Consider the following 18,222-nt stretch of genomic DNA (forward strand, 5'->3'; position numbering starts at 1 on the left):
TTTTTTTGGCAGAACCGAGGATTGAACTCAGGCCCTTGTGCTTGCCAAGAAAGTGCTTATTCTACTGAGCCATCTCCCGGCCCCCCACAAGATATTTCTAAAGGCTCTTGTATTACATTTTCAGGTATGATTGCAACAAGCACCTCACTCCCTAGTACTAAATTCTGTTTCAGTTACTTTCTGTCATTGCTGAAACAAAATATGTGGTTCCTAGAATTAGGGGAAGAAAGGTTCATTTAGCTCACAGTTTGTGGATGTTCAGTGCATACTTAACTGGCTGCAAGGAAGGGTGGCATGACAGAGGGGCAACAGTTCAAAGCAGCAGAAGACAGTAAAATCACTAAGAGCAACAGGGGGAGAGCAAGCCTCTTTTCCTCCCTTATACTGTAAGCAGGATACCTGTCTTTGGGTGAGTGTAGCACTGACACCATTTCCATGCCTCTGCACAGGCTCAAGCAGTTTACAAAGTGAGGACTCTCGCCTCTGCTGAAGAAACAGGGAAGTTTCAAGTATTTATCGGCATGCAGTCATTCACAACCTTCTAGGTACTTATTCTTTCTAATAGGCGCTTATTTTCTTTTTAAAAATTTATTCAATACAGGGTCTTGCTACACAGTTCAGACTCCTAGTGATCCTCCCATCTCAGCCTCCCCTGTGCTGGGATTATAGGCATGTGCCACCATATTGGTTTTGGTGGCTGGCACAGAGCGCCCAGGGTTCTGGGGCCAGCACAGCATGAGGTACTGGGGATTGAACTTGGTTCTTTGTGTTTGCCAATCAGGCGCTTAGACCACTGAGCTATCTCTCTATCCCTAAGTGCTTGTCATCTACCTTTACTTATGAAAAGTAATTTTTACTTACCAGAAGCCTACCACCACCGAAGGATTCTGAGCTCCAGAGCTCTTAAGTGATCAGAACCTATGAATTAGCATAATTAACAGTGTAAAGCTTGGTTTACATATTTGAACAATTGAAAACAGCAAATAATGTAATACCAAATTGAATGTTATTCTTTCTATGAGGTAAAGGCTCATACACTAGAGCCACCTAAGACTGAAGTTTTCTCTACCAGTTTTTATTGTGATTTTTTTCATTAGTAGTGCTTTTCCAGTGGTTTCAAAGGTTTTATGAGTAAATAGTACAGTTTTAGCTTTCCACAGGAATGATTGCTTTGAAAACTCTACTTTACACCTGCATGTGATACTACTGTATGTCATAAATAAGTGTTTTGTCATATGCTAACTCTTAGCTACAACCAACAAAATACAAAAAGCTATAGTGGAAAAAATATCACAGAACTTTGAATATTCCCCTTCTCCAGTTGTTAGCAGGTAGCATTTTTTAAAAAATGGTAAAAACTCAAATTTTGCCTCCAGTGTTCAACGTCAACTTTAATTTTTATCACCGTCTAGTACCACCATATCCTGACACTGTTCTGGTTTTCGTCTTGGAATCTGAACATGCTGAATAGTCCCCTATCCCTCCACAGGGTGGTGAATAAACATGCCTATTCAATGTGCTAATGAATAGAGGAGGATATGAAGGGTGGTGTAATGAGTCTGAAAATGGTGTTGCTACCCTATTGCTTTTGAACAAATATCTGGATATTCCTCTAGTTCTCAGGCCAGTCCAGAAACTTAGTCCTAAAATTTCATATTCTTGTTGTCCTGCAAAAGCCCTGTCAAAACCAGAAGCTGCACCATAGCCAGTATTCTGTGGTCCTGTAAACTCATACTTAAAGCCTGAGGGAGGGCCTCCTGCTGAGCTGGTGAACCTCTGGTGATGCTGGGAATTTGGAGGATATGCAGAGTATGGTGGAGGTGAATACTGGCTATTACAAAGAAGCAGTTTATAAATTATAAAGACAACAGTAAGCAGCACTCCAATGGTACAAGAAATCTGCAGTGTATAGTTTATAGAATCATTAAAGAAAGAGGAGCCCTGTTGTTCTGCAGATCCTTTCACTTTCTTCGGGTCAATCTCTGTATAATCTAAGTTATACTCCAAACCATAGGAGCCTCTAAGTATATACTGGTCTTCAGAGGAGTCATAGCCTTCTCAGCTCACCACAGTTTTTCCAAATTTGCATGCAATATTCAAATTGGTCTTACATTCCCACTGCACATCATAGCCATCCCAGCCTTCATTCTGACCCTGTATGAGTTTTGGAGTGTAGGAATCACAACCAGTGTGTCTCCAATACATTTCAGCTGTAGACTGGGTCCAGCCTCGGGGCGGGGGTGTGTGTGGCATAGTGGTCATAGTAACAGTAAGATCTTTTATGTTCTGCACCAGTGTTCTGTCAGGCTCATTCAGGCACAGGCAGGGCTCAGCATTGGCAGAAGCACAAGCAGGCTGAGGAGCTGGCAGCATCCAGCCACCTCTGGCGTATTGATCAGGGCATGGCGCTCAGGGAAGATAGCACACGCCTGTTAGGTGCTCACGGGCCTGTGCTGGGTGGGCTTCTTGGACCACTCTAATACTTTTAAAGAAGTCAATGAAAATTATTTTTTTGATAAAATTATTTTATAAAGAACAAAAAGACATAAAAACATAAGCCGATTTTTCCTTTAATTAGTTCAACAAATACCTGTATCTATATATCTATATATCTATCAGTGTGTGTGTATGTAAAAATTTGAAATTACATTTCAGAAAATGTAAACCAAGCACTTGTATATTTTTACTGTTGTTGCCTGTATGCCTGTACTTGTGGTGTGGTATCCAAGAAATGGTTGCCATGACTAATGTAATAAAGCTTAAGTCCTATTTTCTTCTAGGAATTTTAGTTTCAAGCCTGACCCTTTAGGTTCTCAGTACATTTTTAGGTGGCTTTTTTGTATGGGTGAGACAAGAGTCCAGTTTAGTTCTTCTGCATGTGGTTAACTAGTTTTTTCAACATAATTTGCTAAAGACACTCTCCTTTCTGTGTTGTGTATTTTTGGCACTGTCACTGAAAATCATTTGACCATATATGCCTAAGTTTATTTCTGGGCTTTTATACTGTTTTATTGGCCTATATGTGTGTCATTACACAAAGCAAAATAAACATAATATAGAAAAAAAGGATTACAAATCTATATATGCTGTTTATTGAAAGTTTATGTGTATATATATATATGTATATGTGTGTATATATGTGTGTATACATAATTAATATAATCACTATTGATCTCATTATATCCCACAACTGTAACTAAATAAAGTTATGAAGAAAAGAGTAAATTTCCAGACTATAGTTCTGAATATACACATTTTGTGTATTTATTTTTAAAGTTTTCATTTTGACCAACCAACTTGCTTCTTGTTTTATCTGTGTTATTAGTGTACACTAAACATTGCATGTAGTGTGTAATAAATTAAAGCTACACACTCTACCCTATACCTATAGATCAGTTTCATATGTTGATTTTGTATCCTGTGACTTTATTGAATTTGTGGAATCGTTAGGCATTTTTCATAGAAGATCATGTGTTCCATCAACAGAATAATTTTATTTGTTCCTTTCTAATTTGGATGACTTTTATTTCTTTTTCTTACTCCTACTACCTCCAGTACTATGTTGAGTAGAAGTGAACTTCCTTGCCTTGTGCTGGATCTTAGAGAGAAAGCTTTCAGGTTTCTCCTTGCTCATTATGATGTTAGCTGTGGACTTTTCAAAATGGCTCTTGGTATGTTTTAGGAATTTCTGCCTATATCTTGCTGGGTTTTTGTAATGAAAGGACGTTGAAGTTTATCATGCTTTTTAATGTATCCATTGAAATGATCATATAGTTTTATTCTTCATTCTGTTACTGTACTGTATTATGTTGATTTGTTAGTGTAGTGTTAAACTAATCTTGTGCACCAAGGATGCATCCTAGTTGGCCATGGAGTATAATCTTTTAGGTGGGTTAGAAAATTTGATTTGTTAACATTTTATTGATGAGTTTTGCATCAGCTACCTATAAGCAATCTATCTGTTCTTTCTCCTTCTTTCTTTCTTTCTTTCTTTCTTTCTTTCTTTCTTTCTTTCTTTCTTTCTTTCTTTCTTATTTTCTTTGAATCTTGTCAGCCTTTGGTGTCATGATACTAGGGTATAATGAACAATTTAAATGAAAATATAATTTTGTTGAGCAGAGAATAACATTTACTGAATGTCTACTCTGTGCCAAAATTTCTATACATCTTGTATCCCTAAAAGATACTATGATAATTTCCATTATACAGATAAGGAAACTTGGGCTCAAGAGTTGGTTGCTCAGGATCACATAGCTTGTAGTTGGCAGAATAGAGATCTGAGCCTAGAGTTACCTAATCCCAGAGGACTCTCTTTCCTTCATCCCAAATGCCCTCCTTCATGTCCCACTTTTTAAGCAGAAGAAAATAATTTCCAGTGTTACTACCTAACTTTAAGATAAATGAGAAAAATCATATTATAAAACTAAGATGATACTAAAGTCAAGCAAAGAAAGAAAATGCATGAAAAACATGTCACGATAAGAGTGTGTGAGAAAATAATTGAAAATGTTTCTGGCAGAGAGGAAAGAGAACATATAATTTTATTGAGCTATGGCTTATGTATAAAAATGTACCTGAGTTTTGACAAATGTATGTAGTTATGTTTTGGTCCATATATAGACCATTTCCATCAAGCCCAATCTCTTGGGCTCCTTCCCTACTGTTCACCCTCCTCTGTGACTCAAGGCAAATATTATCTATTTGTAGTTACCGTATATTAGATTCTCCCCCAACATTTTATATGTAGATGCTTCTTCTTCTTCTTTTTTTTTTCTTTGCAGAACCGGGGATTGAACTCAGGCCCTCATGCTTGCCAGGCAAGCACTTATTCCACTGAGCCATCTCTCCAGCCTGCAGTGCTTCTTGACTTACAGTGAGGTTTAATCTTTTAAAAAAATTTATTTTATTTCATGTATTCAGTACAGGGTCTCACATCATAGCTCAGACTTACTGATCCTCCTGTTTAAGCCTCACCAGTGCTGGAATTATAGGCATGCACCACCACACCCAGTTTTGGTGGCCTGCTCAGTGCACCTGGGGGCAGGGCTGCATGGCATGTGGTGCCGGGATTGAACTGGGTCTGTGCGTTTGCCTAGGCAGACACTTAGACTGCTGCGCTATCTCTGTGGCCCAGTGAAGTTTAATCTTAAACTCATTTTTAAATTGAAAATCTCATAGGTTGAAAGTGCATTTATTATACCTTCTTGCCCACATTTCCACAGAGCACTAGGGAGCATAAATTGTTAGCCTTGGAATGAGGTGGTTGACTGAGCCACAGCCCCCCACCAGTGCCCACTTTCTCATGAGAGTGTACAGCGTATTACTAGGCTGCGAAGAGGTCAAAACTCAAAATTCAAAATACTATTTCTACTGAATGAGTATCAATTTTGTACCACTGTAGAGCTGAACAATAGTAAGCTGAACAGTTATAGATCTTGACTCTGTAAATGGAACCACTACATGAACTCTGACCTTTTCTGTTTACTGGCCAGGATCATTTTGAGTTTCATCTATGCAATTGTGTATATTAGTAATTTATCTGTTTTTCAAAATTAATAAACTCACTTTCAGAGTAGCTTTAGGTTCATAGCAAAATTGAAGGGAAAGTAGAGTTTCCATATACCCCATACCCCCACACATGCACAAGCTCCCCATCATCAGCATCTTGCACCAAGTGGCTTATTTGTGAAAATTGATGGGCCTGTACTGAGCTTCATTATTGCCCAAGTCCATAGTTTACATCCAGGCTCGCTCTGTGTGGTCATTCTGTGGGTTATGGCAAACATAGATGGAGCAGGTATCTTCTGTCATAGTATCATAAGAAGAGTTTCACTGCGCTAAAATCTCTCTGCACTCCATTTGTTCATCATCCCTCTCCCCAGTCATTGAAACAATTACTCTGCTATCATTTTGCGTTTTCCTGAATGTCAGATACTTGCTATTCCAATGTAAGTAGCCTTATGAGATTGGTTTATTTCATGTATATTTAAGATTCCTCCTTTTTTGTGGCTTGATAGCTTTTCTTTTTTACTGCAAAATAATGATGCATGATCTGGATTACTGCAGCTTATTTATTCACTCATGTGCCAGAGGACATCCTGATGGCTTCTAAGTTTTAACAGGTACGAATAGAGCTGCTATAAACATCCATGTGCAAGTTTTTTTTTTGCAGATGTAAATTTTTAATTCTTCCAGATAAATACTAAGGGGCATAATTGCTGGATCATATGGGAAGATGTTTGATTTAATGTGAAAATACCAAACTGCCTTCCAAAGTAGATCATTTTGCATTCCTGCCAACAGTGAACATGAATTTTTGTTGCTCCACATCCACCACCAGTATTTGGTGTTGTTAGTGTCTTGTATTTTGGCTATTATTTTTTTTTGCATGTTCAAATATTTTATTTTATTTTTTTGATTGGCTAATTATATTATATTTTTTGACATAATTTTATTGATAAACAAATAGCAATGAGACAGTTTCAAATCAAATTGGTAGGACAGTTTCAATAATTAACACACTACATACATTCTTCTTAGTGGTTAATTGCTGTATATTTTGGCTATTATAGTAGAGGTGGTGGCATCTCAGTTTTGTTTGAATTCACCTTTTATTAATAACATGGTTTTAAACATCATCTGATATCTCATTTGACATTTCTATACCCATTTGGGATATGTCTTTTTTTATTTTTTGTCCATTTTTTAGTTGAAATGTTTTTTTTTTCCTTACGGTCGATTTTTTATTTTTAAAGAATCCAAAATAGTAATAGAATAAGGTTTTTTTTTTTTTTTTTCTTCCTCGAATGCCTTCAGGGCACTTTTGGCCAGCGGGAGAGTTGTGAGGTTCGAACTCCAGGAACCTGAGGCTGACAGCTTTGTGGAAGCAGCCACTTAAAGGACTAAGCTAGGGCCAGGCCCCCTCAAAATAGTAATAGAAAGAAAAACGGCATTAGAAACAATACAAGATTTCACTGAACAAAATAGTCAAGGAATTCAACAATGGCTGCTCAATCATGTACAGATGCTATCTTCAAATTAGTTGTTCAGATTACCAGATATAAATGTGTAAGATTCGTTTGAAAACAAAACAATAGCAAAGAAATTATGAGAAATTCAAAAGAGGAAGATAAAAAACAATAACCAGAGTAAAAAAAAAAATTAAGCATTAACTGCTCCTTTCAAGGATTTTTTTTTTTTTTTTTTGCCTCCAAATGCCTTCAGGGTGGGTTTGGTTGGCTTGAGTTGTGGGGATCGAACCACAGCAACCTGAGCCTGACTGCTTTGTTGAAGCAGCCACTTAAAGAACTGAGCTAAGGGGCAGACCCCTCAACTGCTCCTTTCAAAAGACCAGCAGAAATCAACAATAAAATTATCTAAGCTATTTTGCATATATACATAAATAGATCTTTTCCCTTCTTTCATTTGTCCTTTTCCTCATCCCAGTTTTTCCTTTCCATTGAACAATTTCTTTCCCTTTCTTATGGTTGACTTTTGAGAGTTCTGTGGCTAATAGTCATTTATCAGATGTGGCTTAGCAAGTATTTTCTCTTGTTCTTTGGATTGTGTTCTCATTCTTGAACATTGTCTTTCATACCGCAGAAGTCTTAAACTTCAGTGGAGTTCAACTTACTAATTATTTCTTTAGTGGATTGTGCTTTGGGGCTTGTGTCTAAAAGTTACCACTATACCCAAAGTCACCTAGATTTTATCCTATGTTATCATCTGGAAGTTTTACTGGTTTGCATTTTATATTAGGGTCTATGATCCTTTTAAGGTCTGTATGTAGATTTGTTTTCATGTCAATGTCTAATTTCAGCACCATTTTTTAAAAAATGTATTTAGTACAGGGTCTACAGGGTCTCACTACACAGATCGGACTCATAGTGATCCTCCTGTTTTCAACCTCCCAAGTGCTGGGATTACAGGTGCACACCACCATAACTGGTCTCAGTTGCTGTCTCAGCACATCCCTGGGGGCAGGGCTGGCATGGCATGCCGGGTGTGAAACCCCAGTCCCTGAATCCACTGAGCTATCTGGCTGGCCCCTTCATCACCGTTTGTTGAAAAGACTATCTTTGCTCTATTGTTTTGTCTTTCCTTTTTTTGTTTTGTTTGTTTGTTTTTTTTTTTTGATCTTTTCCCATTTGTCAATGAGAAGTTGCCTATGTTTATCTGGGCTTTCTATTCTGTTTCATCAATATATTTATTTTTTCACCAATATTACATCTTTTTGCTATGGCTTATGGTAAATTTTATGTATATGTGTATGAATTTAAATTAATTTTATTTGTATCTAGAGAGGGTTAACTGAGGTTCAAAGAGGTACAGCAACTTGATAAGGAAGCTCTGGTGCCCCTATTAGAGCCTACATTTCTAACTCCCAATCCAGAGCTTTTCCAGTTGTGTTATTACAACTATGGGGAAAAAATGGAGAGACAATGTCCAACATTGTAATGCATGCTGACTCAGGAAGAGTCTTTGTTAAATTAATTCATCTGCAGCTCTTCTTTGGCTCTAGGGACCCCCACACAGCCAATATTGCTTTGACTGCTGCATTCTTTAAGCTGTCTTGTGTGCATGCAGAGCACTCCATGTGCTTGTCACCCTTCAGATCACTGGTGACCTTTTCAGCAGTCTCTGCAGTGATAGGCTCTTGCTTGTGCACAGGAAGTTTCTTGGTAGTGGGGGGTCTTCATTAAGATCAGTTTGGATCCTGACAAGCAAAGAAGAGTCTTTGAACAGTGGTGAATTACCTCAGGCGCTTACTTTTCTTTCATATTTTGCAATGAGGGTGGTGAGATCAATGAACAGACTAGAAATACATCTGTTGGTGGATAACTCAACAGTCACAATCTGTTATTCTCCTGCCCTAACATATCAAAATTTCCAAGTATATGGCTGTCTACCACACATGATGATGGCTGCATAGTTTTCAAAAGCATTCAGTACATTTGGATGGGTATTTGTTGTATCAGGAGACAGGTTTTACTGACACACCACCACCCACGACTATGAGGTAATTGTCTACATTGGTGAAATAGTTTTGTATCCACTTTAAACAGTAAGTCTTGATGTTGCACAGTGACTTTCCTTTAATTTTGTTCTCCAAAATTTAGTTGTCTGATTTACTTCTTTGCTTTTCTTATAAATTTTCAAAACAATTGGTCAGTATCTATAAAATAAGTTTCTGGGTGTAGATCAAATTGGGAAGAACTTACATCTGGACTCCCTATTTAACCTCCATACTTATGAACATGGAATATCTTATCATTTATTTAGTTCTTTGATATCTTTCATTGGAGTTATATAGTTTTCCTCATATAGATCTTGTGTGTATTTTATCACTTATGCATAATTATTTCATTGTTTTTAAATGTTACTGTAAATAGCAACACATTTTTAGTTTCAAATTCTATCTATACTTGTTCTTTACTGATATAGGGAAGAGTGATTGACTCTTATATATTAGCTTTATATCCTTTAACTTTGCTTTACTTTTTTTATTAATTCTAGCATTTTTGTTGATTCTTTTGGATGGTCCCATTACCTACAATGATAGTTTTGTTTTTTCCTTCCTAATCTATACACTGTGTATATGCTTTACTTATCTTAGTGAATTACCTAGGATTTCCTACCTACTTTTTTTCAGTGAGAGTCTCGCTGCATAGCCTAAGCTGACCTCAAACTCTGTGAGTCTCTTGCTTCAGTCTCACAAGTGCTGAGATTACAGGCATGTACTGCTATGCCTGGCCTTCTTGTGCACTTTTGAAAAGTAATGGCTTGGGGTGCAGCATCCTTGTCTTGTTTCTGATCTTAATGGCAAAGCTTCCAAGTTTGTCACCATTAGATATTAGATATGATGATAGTTGTAGGTTTTTGTAGATGTTCCTTATCTACCAGTAATTGAAGACTCTCGTTTCTCTTCCTAATTTGCAGAGGGTTTTTTTTTTTTTTTTTTTCTGAGCTACATTGGCAGCTCTATTCTGTAGTTTTACTTGGAGATACAGCCTCATTAAGTTGTCCAGGATCAGCTCAAATTTGGTATTTTCCTGCCTTAGCCTCCTAGAATGTTAGAATTATAGGTGTGTACCATCCTGCTCAGCATACCTGAAGTGACTTTACAAACTTGGGATAAATCCAAGTTGCTTATGAAGTGTCAGTCCTTTTATACATTGTTAAACTTGATTTGGTAATATTCTTGAGAATTTTTGTGTCTGTTTGTGGAAGATATTGGTCTGTAACTTGTATGTGTGCGATGTCTTTGACTTTTTTTTGTAGTGAATAATGCTGGCATCCTAAAATGAGTTAGGAAGTATTCTTTATGCTTCTGTCTTCTGAAAGAGATTGTGGAGAGTTGATGCAATTTTTTTAAGTGTTTATTAGGATTTAGTAAAGGACCCATCTGGATCCAGTACTTTCTATTTTGAGAGTATTAATTATTAATTCAATTTCTTTAATAGATAAACAGTATGCCTGTTACAATTGGTTATTTCTTTTTTTTTTAATGTATTTAGTACAGACTTTACAAGGTCTCACTACACAGATCAGACTCATAGTGATCCTCCTCTTTTCAGCCTCCCAAGTGCTGGGATTACAGGTGTGCACTACCATCCTAGTCTCAATCGCTGTCTCAGTGTGCCCCAGGGGCAGGGCTGGCATGGCATGCTGGGGATTGAACCCCAGTCCCTGTGTCTGCCTAAGCAGGTGCTTTAATCTGCTGAGCTATCTGGTTGGCCCAAGATTGGCTATTCTTGTGTAGGTTTTGGCAAGTTATATCTTTCAAGGAACTGACCCATTTTGTATAGTTTATCAAATTGTTGGCCAGAAAATTGTTCATAGTGCTCCTTGATTATTCTTTTAATGTCTTTGAGGCCTGTGAGTCCACTCTTTCATGTCTGATGTTAGTAGTTTGGACCTTACGTTTTTGGTTATTCAGCTTGGTTGAGGTATGATTTTATGTAGTTACATCATTCATTTGTGAACTGATTATTGATATCGCCGAATTAATATTTACCACATTGCTGTTTTTGACTTGTAGTCTTGATCTCTGTTCTGTTTGTCTTTTACACTTTTTCTTTTGTATTTTTAATTGAACATTTTTGTATGATCCTATTGTTTTGCTGCTCTCCTAGTATTGCAGGTGTCGTTGGTGGCGGTGGAGGTGGTGGTGGTGGTGGTGGTGGTGGTGGTGGTGGTGGTGGTGGTGGTCGTCGTCGTCGTCGTCGTCGTCGTCGTCGTCGTCTTCTTCTTCTTCTTCTTCTTCTTCTTCTTCTTCTTCTTCTTCTTCTTCTTCTTCTTCTTCTTCAACTTGTTTTAGTTGTAGCTTTGACTTGTAGTTCCATTTATAGCTAACTCAAGTCTATATTCAAACCTCAGTTTACTGTTTCATGGGTAATACAACTACATTATAAAATTTTTCTGATTTCTTCTTTGGATCCCTTGTGTCATTGCTGTTACTGATTTCATTTACTCATGAACATATATATGCATATGTAATCAAATACATATCTGTCAGTAGTTTTTGAGTAAGTTTTTGTCAGATTAGGAATAAGAAAAATAATTTGTACTGTACCTTCATTTACTCATTCTGTAACACTTTTCCTTTTTTAAATACAGATCTAGCTTCTTATTTACATAATTTTCTTTTCTCTTAAGAACTTCTTTTAACATTTCTTGCAGGACAGATTACTGATAACAAATTTTGTTTATCTGAAAAGTATTTTTCCTTCACTTCTGAAGGATAATTTCAGAGCAGGTGGATTTCACATAGAATTTTAGGTTGATTTTATTCTCTTAACATTTTAAACATTTTCTTCCACTCTGGTTTCTAAGGAGAAGTCAGATGTGATTCTTACCTTTGCTCCTTTGTCTGTAAAGTGTTTTTTTCTCTTTGTGTCTCTCATGATTTTTCCTTATTTTGAATTTTCTGAAGTTTGAGTATAGCATGCACAGTTTATTTCTCTTTTTCATATCCTGTTTGATATTCTCAGAGCTTCTTAGAGCTGTAGCTTGTTGTCTGACATTAATTTGATATTTCTTAGTCATTTGTGCCTTATACTGTTTCTATTCCTTTTTCTCTTTCCTCTCATTCTGATATTCTTATTACATGTATATTACTTTCTTTGCAATTAGCTCACATCTTCCTTCCTTCCTTCCTTCCTTCCTTCCTTCCTCCCTTCCCTCCCTCCCTCCCTCCCTCCCTTCCTTTTTCTTTCTTTCTTGCGAGACAAGAGTGTCACTTGAATTCATCTGGTCTTGAGTTCACTATGTAGTCTAGGGTGGCCTCAAACTCATGATAATCCTCCTGTATCACCCTCCCATGTCCCATAATTTTTATTCTGTTCTTTTTTATTCAGTCTTTTCTTTTTTTCTACTTTTCAGTTTTGAAAATTTCTTTTGTCATATCCTCGAACTCAGAGATTCTTTTTTTCAGTGTCTGTAGTCTACTAGTGAGATCATTAGACATTCTTCATTTCTTCTGTGGTGTTTTTCATGTCTATGATTTATTTTTCAGTCTTACATTTTCATGTCTCTACTTATGTAATATATCTATCTGTTCATCTATGCTGTCTGTTTTCCTGTTATTTATAGTTGTTTTAAATTTCTGATCTGCTAATATCAAAATTCCTGCCATATATGACTATTAAGATATGCTTCTTCATTATCTTCATGTCTTTAAACTGTGTTTTGCCTTCATAATTTCTTGTTAAAAGGTGAGCAAATGTGATGTGCTGCATAAAAGGAGCTGTGGTAAATAGGCCTTTAGTGACATAGCAGTTGGGTGAGGGGGCAGGGGAAGCTTTCTTTAGTCCATGAGGAAGTCTTAGTGCTTTATGAACCTGTGCCTTTGGATTGTGATCCTAGTCTCAGCTCCTCCTCCACCCAGGCAGGGAAAACCCTACAGGCTGCATTAAAATATTTTCTTCTGGGAATGGTCTCTGTTAAGAAGAAAGGAATGCTCTTGGCTATTTAAAAATGGTTCCATTTTGTGTACCCCATCTGGAAGCAGTAAAGAGTTCTTCTCTCATGGTCACTATAAGACTTGTTAGGAACCCCTGAGATGAAATTTGCATAAGTGTATCCCCACCCCTGCCTGTGATCAGGTCCCCCTTTACCTTGAGCTTGTAGAGATGCTTGAGCAATTCCTCATAGGAGTCCAGTATTCCTATCCTAGTACTTGATTCTGTGGAGCTTTCTCCTTGGAGGTTTACAATCTGAGAAGTTCATGATTCTGTCTTGCTAGTACTTTGGGGAGGTGGTTTGTCTAGTACCTTCACTTTTCTAATGGATCTGAGAAGGGTTGTTGTTTTCTCAATTTGTTCTACTTTTTACTTTCTTTCTTTTTTTTTTTTTTTTGCGGAACCGGGGATTGAACTCAGGGCCTTGTGCTTAGTGGGGAAGCGCTTATTCTACTGAGCCATCTCCCTGGCCCCTAGTTTTTACTTTCTTTGAGGATGGAGTGGCAAATTCTACGCTTTTTTTTTAACTTTTATTTATTTGTGTGTGTGTGTGTGTGTGTGTGTGTGGCCAGCTCAGCCCACCAGGGGGCGGGGCTGGCTGGCATGTGGTGCTGGGGGATTGAATCGCAGTCCCTGTGCTTTGCTAAGCTTGTTCTAAGTAGGTGCTTTAGACCACTGAGCCATCTCACCAGCCTCTCTAAGCTTTGTACTTACTGGACCAATTTACTTTTTCTAATGTTGAATATTGTTCCATTGCATAGATGTACTATAATTTAATTATCTGTGCATAGATATTTGTATTATTTTCTACCATTGGCTATTATGAAAGAAACTATTCTGAATATTCATGTCCAAGTCTTTCTGTGGATATACGTCCATTTCTTTTGAATAAATGCGTAAGAATGAAGTTACTAGGTTGTATGAGGTATGATCAAAATAGAAAGGAAATGTTTAAAATTTATTACAATAACAGATCCATTGCCATTAATCGCCCTAAAATGCTTCCCCTCAATATAAAGAACATCTAGAGATGGAGGGAGAGGGTAAGCAGATGAGAGGTAAAAAAATAAAAAAAATTATGTACTATACATGTGTTCATTCCCCATGATGAGTATAATTGATCATTATGTGCTACAAACATGTGCCAATGAAAAATTTAAAATTTAAAAAAATAGAAAAGCAAAAAAAAAAAAAAAAAAAAAAAAAATCCAGAGAAGATTTTTCCCGGCTTTGAACACATTTACCCAGTCATTCTTACCACCCTCGGAAGCAGTTCTAGAGGCCTTTTTCATGGTGTGTTTATGAGGTGTGACCAGAAATACAGTTACTGCTGCTGTCGAGTTCCATGCAGTGGCAGGGCAGACTCATGGCAACACCACAGTGTGCCCTCCGCATCTGTGCGTGGGATCTGGCGCCATGTGACTTCTGGCTCTGAAGTGACTATGAAAGGTAAGTGTTGTGAATACATTCTGGATGTAAGTCAGCCACGACATTACACCATGAAGAAAGATTTCCAGAACTGCTTCAGAATGTGAGAGAAACGAAAGGATGAGTGTGTTCAACAAGAAGGGAATATTTTGAGAGCTATTAATGGCAGTGGTTTTTGTTTTTTACTGTGGTAATTTAAAGAACATAAACAGTCATTGTAGCGTTTGATCAAACCTCATATAATAAGTGCATTTCAATTTTTATTTTATGTTATTTGTTACGTATTTAGCACAGGGTCAACAGGCTTTCACTACACAGATTGGACTCATAGTGATCCTCCTGTTTTCAGCTCCCAAGTGCTGGGATTACAGGCATGCGTCACCATATCCAATCTCAAATTGCAGTCTCAGTGAGCCCCGGGGGCGGGGCTGGCACGGCAGGCTGGGGATTGAACCCCTGGCCCCTGTGTCCACCTAAGCAGGCGCTTTAATCTGCTGAGCTATCTGCCTGGCCCCCAAGGTCTGTGATTGAATGTTAGATATTATTGAGTTTTAATTGTTTGCAAACCAATGAATTACTCTAACTCATTTCTGACTTACATGAAACCATTTAATAATATACATGTTTTGGAATACCCCCAACTTTAAGAGAAGCTATAAGTATTAGTTTTGTTGTTTTTTTTTATACAAGTGTATGTTGTATCATATTATAGTATTTGTATCCTGTCCCATAGATATTAAACTTGTCTCCTTCCTCTCAAATACACACGTGAACACACACACACACACACACACACACACACACACACACACCCCAAAACCTTTAAGTTTGTTGGTTGCCAGTGTCAACACATCCTCTGAGCAGCCTGAATTTCACTGACATTGTAATACTCCTGTTGTAACTTTCCCTTGGTTTTGATTCTAGAATCTCTATTACTTCCTTGTTAGTTCAGTTATACATTTAGATTTTTTGTTATATTTCATCCATCAAGTCTAGATTTTTCTATATTCTTAAACCAGAATATTGCTGGAAAAAGTCTCACCATGATAGCATGCCCCGACCTTTAGCATCATCACCTATACCCGATGCCTGCCTGAACCAAATATGAGCCTGCTGTGTCTTTAGAAATAGAGCACTGCAAGTGTCCTCCTGGCAGACAGGCCCCTGGAGCTTGTTTATATTCCTAGATTTGCTTGGCCTGGCCTTAGTTTTGTCTCACCCCAGCTGGTCTGGATTACCAAGGTCCTAGCATGTTTTGAATTCCAGTCTACCTGAATTATGTCAGTCTCTATTCTTTTTTCTTCTGTTTCCAAGTCTCTGTCTTCACTGACTTGCCAAAGTCTGGTTTCAGTTTATTTCCTGGATTCATCCTTCCACAAAGAACTCCATCCTGATTGGAGAGCTTGCAGAATAGTTTATTCCAACATGGGAATGAGTCCAAGGAAGGATTCAAATTTCTAGGATGCCCAGATGGTCTTAGTAAAAGCTTCTAACTTTCCACTTCATTTAAAAACACTTAACTTATTAAATATGTAAATCCAAAAGACTTTCTATTATATGTTGATAACATTTGTACTCACAGTATTTAATTGAAGATAGATGCCTACTCATTTTGTCTGAAGAAGGGAGTTACAGGTTTTTTTGGGTTTTTTTTTTTTTGCTTACTCAGAAGTAGTGATTTCCCTGTATTCTAGTCCATGAACTTTTCACTGTAAGACCTCATAAAGAAGTTAAATTTGTTGAAAATATATCCACAGAACTCTTGGAAGTTGTGATGGGTCATTTACCTTGGCTTAATTTTCTATGTCTTTTAGAAAGCCCTGAAGAGATTGCTACTAAAATATTAGTTTTCCTCAGAACAACCTCAGGCCTTCCGCAGATAGTATTAGGTTTGATTATGAACATAGCTTTGAAGATTAAAAAAGCTACCTGGTGGTGGCAAAAGTGCACTAGTTATGCTGACAGTCCCACAAAAGGGTGGGTTGCCTGGTTGTTGGTGGTCAGCAGTCTAAGAGAAACTTTTAAGTTTTGATCACTCAGTTATATACTTTGGGGTCGATGTGAATGCTTTCCTTTCAATCACTTTGCCCACATTTGGATATCTCTTCTTTCTCTTTTTCCTTTCTTGGCAATATCTTCAAAAGGAGTTAGGAAGCTCTTCCAGAACTCGCTTTTCAAGACTGTTGCAGTGTGTATACTTGTCAAAAGGAATTGGCCAAACCTTGCTGAAAGTTATTTTACATAAGTCCCGAGTCTGTCTTGGCTCTTCAGTTTTGATCTGATTATCTGGAATGATTGGAAAGGAATCCATCAGAGCTAAGTATAGAGCCCAGAGTGATCTAAGGTGTCTTTCTTCTTCTTTTTCTTCTTCTTCTTCTTTATGTATTCATCCAGGGCACTCAGGGATTTTGCACTTTGGATGAATCCATTCATTCTGGTTGAGTTGGGAGAAGTACAAGGGTAATTAAAGTATATGGTGAATGTTTAAATTTTTTATTTTTTTGAATGTTTAAATTTTTTAAATTGTATTACAGTCAAAGATCCATTGCCTCAAGCTTTTTCAAAATATTCTGTCTTGCTTTGAACACACTGATTTCATCCTTCTTGCCACTTTCTGGAACAGCTCTGGAAGTTCCTTTTGTGTAAGTCGCTTACTGTGAAAGCCTTTTATGAGTTGTAATCAAAATATAGTGACCACTGCTGCTGAGTGCCATCCTACAGAAAGTAGGTTTGTAAAACAGTACCGTTGTTCTCGTCCACTCTATGACCAGATCTGGTACTGAGTGACTTCTGGTTTTTCCTCAGAGTAAAAATAACCGTGAGTGACAAACATTTGAGTCAAGTCAGGACATCAAGGCAGCCAGAGCAGTGTGACTAAGAACATGAAAGCAGATTTCCAGAACTTCTTCAGGAGACATTGAACAAACCGGGATAAGTGTGTTTGATGCAAAGGGGAGTATTTTGAAGAGGTTAATGACAATTTGTCTTTTACTGTAATAACTTTTTAAAATTCAGGTATTCACTGTGTATTCTTTTTTTTTTTTTTTGTGGTACCAGGGCATTGAACTCATGACCTTGTGCTTGCCAGGCAAGCACTTTTTCCACTGAGCTATCTCCCCGGCCCATTCACTGTGTATTCTGATCACACATCCTAGGCCTTTAGAGTTTGTTTTGAAAGCAAAACTCTTTAACTTACTAAAGAAACATCTTAATTCCATAGGGCTTACTTTCTCCTTTATTTCTCTTTGTTCTCTTTCTTTTCTTTCCTCTCTGCCTCCCTTCCTTCCTTCTATCTTGGTAGCTTGGAACAAAATCTGGAAAATAAACATTGTTCAAGGGAAATATTATTTATATTAAAATTATAATTTAGAATAATAAAACATGTTGGGCCGGGGATATGCCTCAGCACTGTAGTGCCTGCCTGGCAAGTACAAGGTCCTGAGTTAAATTCCCAGGACAAAATAAAAAAAAAATAAAAATAATAATAATAATAATAATAAATGTGGAAAGAACCATAATGTTCCTGTTTCAGCCATTTAATGGCTGAAATGCTTGAATTCCTTGAACTGTATTCAGGTCTACAGCAGGATAGCCACATTGCTCACAGAGGTGGGAAATTCCCTTGTCCTGAAGTTGCCCATTACAAACTTTGAATGTCTCTTTACTTAGCTTCTCTATGTGGAGCTAAACCATTCTTCCCTGCCACATTTGTCCACTATTTCTTAGTTTTTTACTGTAGGACCAAAGTCAGCAGTATACAGCATACTTTTTTCAAAGTTTAGGCTGAAATCCAGGATTGTAAAATGATTTTATTTTATTTTTTTTTTAATTT

At 37.3% G+C, this 18,222-nt stretch overlaps 1 protein-coding gene and 1 pseudogene across 1 annotated transcript in view; one reads left to right on the top strand and one right to left on the bottom strand.

Annotated features, from left to right (window-relative positions):
* The window catches only part of Rgl1 (ral guanine nucleotide dissociation stimulator like 1), a 291,802-nt gene that overhangs the window by 24,530 nt on the left and 249,050 nt on the right, over positions 1-18,222 (top strand). The window lies entirely within an intron of this gene.
* On the bottom strand, positions 1,402-2,373 carry LOC101585968 (annotated as a pseudogene).

Source organism: Octodon degus, unplaced genomic scaffold (genome assembly GCF_000260255.1).
Source record: "Octodon degus isolate 3935 unplaced genomic scaffold, OctDeg1.0 scaffold00273, whole genome shotgun sequence".
In the NCBI taxonomy this organism is placed as follows: domain Eukaryota; kingdom Metazoa; phylum Chordata; class Mammalia; order Rodentia; family Octodontidae; genus Octodon; species Octodon degus.